This window comes from Notothenia coriiceps, unplaced genomic scaffold (genome assembly GCF_000735185.1).
Source record: "Notothenia coriiceps isolate Sejong01 unplaced genomic scaffold, NC01 NC01_scaffold00032985, whole genome shotgun sequence".
In the NCBI taxonomy this organism is placed as follows: domain Eukaryota; kingdom Metazoa; phylum Chordata; class Actinopteri; order Perciformes; family Nototheniidae; genus Notothenia; species Notothenia coriiceps.
The window spans coordinates 1-2,186 of record NW_011365686.1 but is presented as its reverse complement, the minus strand read 5'-3'; the positions used below and the strand labels follow the sequence as shown (position 1 = coordinate 2,186).

The window sequence follows — 2,186 nt, the reverse complement described above, 5'->3', positions numbered from 1 at the left end:
CTAAAACACACACACACACACACACACACACACACACACACACACACACACACACACACACACACACACACACACACACACAGTGAAATAATGCTTAAAAACAATAACATAAAGATGACTGAGTGTGTGATTTACCCCTGTGACGGTGTTTTTCCTCTCATGAGTACACTTGGCTTCATATTCTGGCCGAGGCGGCTCGTCCTGCTCCAGAAACTCCACCGTGTCCCACATGTACTCCAGCTCCGCCTGGTAGCGCTTCCAAAACTCCAGGAACAGCGTCACTGCAGAGAGGAAATGAACAGGAAATAATACACACAGGGAAATTAATGGAAAGAAGGAAATGACTACGTCCACAAAGCATTGTCTGTGTCTTCCTGAGTCTGCTTTGCCTTTCATTGCTCCCAAAATAAACCTTTTGAATGGCCATGAAAACAGCTTCTCTCTAAGTAAGGGATATTGTACACAACTCACCCCAGATTGACATGAAAACTGCAAACACCAAGGTCCCAAAGTTATCAAATATGCAGAGTCTCTAGAAGACAACGGGAAAAAAGAGAAACAAGGGCATCAGAAGTGTCGATCCTGCTTACATGCAAAAACTACCAACTGTCCTGGGTATAATAAAAGCCCAAACAATTACCAATGCAAAGTCTGCAACTGTAACAACACTTCCTCTAACACAACATTCATCCTTAATGGCTATTTTCTAATGTATTTAGGCTAAAGATGGCCTCGAAATGTCAAGATCTTTCTTCAAAGTATGACTTTTATGTTCAAAAATACCCTCTGTATCTCCCGTATCTCACTCAAAGCGCTTTACATACGCAGTCGCCGGTATACATTTATAGATTATTAAACCCATATTATCAGATCTATTTTACACGCATATTACGCTGTTATTACACAAATATACCAACAACTAAATTACACACATATAACACGGTTAGTGCATCCATATTACAATCAAATCACATGCATATAACACCATTAGTACACCCATATAACAAGCGTATCAAACCAATATTGCACCATTATTACAGTTATATTACACCCATGCAGGGGCGGACTGGCCATCGGGACGTTCGGGACGAATCCCGATGGGCCGGTACTGAAGTGGGCCGGTCGGACGATGTGGGCCGGCCGGTAACCGGAAGGGCTCGACATTAAATGGCCCGCTGGCCCGGAAGCACTATTTAGACACCCCGGGCCAGCATAACGTACTTTGCCCACTCGGGCCACTAAAAATATTGCTTTAAAAAAAATTGTCCTGTGGTATTGTTATTTTGACTAGCAATTTAGTTAAATTGTTTCGTTTATCAACGCTACAACAAAGCGTTTTGTGAGTCGGTTGTCGTTGTAGGGTGAAAAGCAAACAGCTGTTTGCTGCGGAGCGCAGCGCGAGCAGGCTCCCGTGAGCGCGCTCCTTCACTACAGACTATTGCGCCACCTAACCATTCGCCAAAATGTTTTTAATACCAGCGGTAACCGGCCAAGCGCCGGGCAAAAAACAATCATCAAATAAAAGAAAGTAACCGGAGGAGTTAAAGGAGAGTGACAGGGAGCATGAGAAGAAGAGCGAGAGAAAGTTTCGGCCAGCTTGATCGATGGAGTTGGCTTCTAGTGGTGCAGTGACGCGTCCTAAAACCCTTTAATAATCTATCGATTAGATTTATGATTCGAAAATGATAAAAGTAGGGTGGACATGTGGAGATTATCCGGCTGAACAAAACGTGCATTTATCAAACAGGTTTGTTTTCCACAGACCTTATTTCCAGCTATTTTCCATAAAACCCTGTGGAGAAATCCCATTGCTCTTTGTCGAGGGAACCAGCAGCGTACTTCCTGGTTTTAGGACGCGTCACTGCACCTCTCAATATGATGCCAATATAAACAAGGTCTTCTGTCGGCTCTGTACATCAATGCCGACCTATGCTGACGAAGTAAGTGAAGAGTAGACAATATAAAGGTATTGGCTTTAGGGAAATGTCCCAGCAGTTTAGGAGAATGAAGGTTCTAATCTCATCTATTAGCCATTACATTTCTAACTCCTGATGACAGGAAGGCAGAAAGTGCATTATACAAATAATAATAATACTCATAATAATAGCAGACATTTTTTAACAATGACCACAATATCATTATTTTATAAACAAAATATGAACAATTGAGGAAAATGAGGAAGAACT

General features: G+C 42.3%; 1 long non-coding RNA gene across 1 annotated transcript; it reads right to left on the bottom strand.

Annotated features, from left to right (window-relative positions):
• Positions 1–130: 130 nt before the first annotated feature.
• Positions 131–1,208, bottom strand: LOC104961265 (uncharacterized). Its single transcript, XR_800080.1, has 2 exons — positions 472–1,208; positions 131–281 (listed from the first exon to the last, which is right to left on the bottom strand). It is a non-coding gene; the product is annotated as an uncharacterized lncRNA (long non-coding RNA).
• Positions 1,209–2,186: the final 978 nt, after the last annotated feature.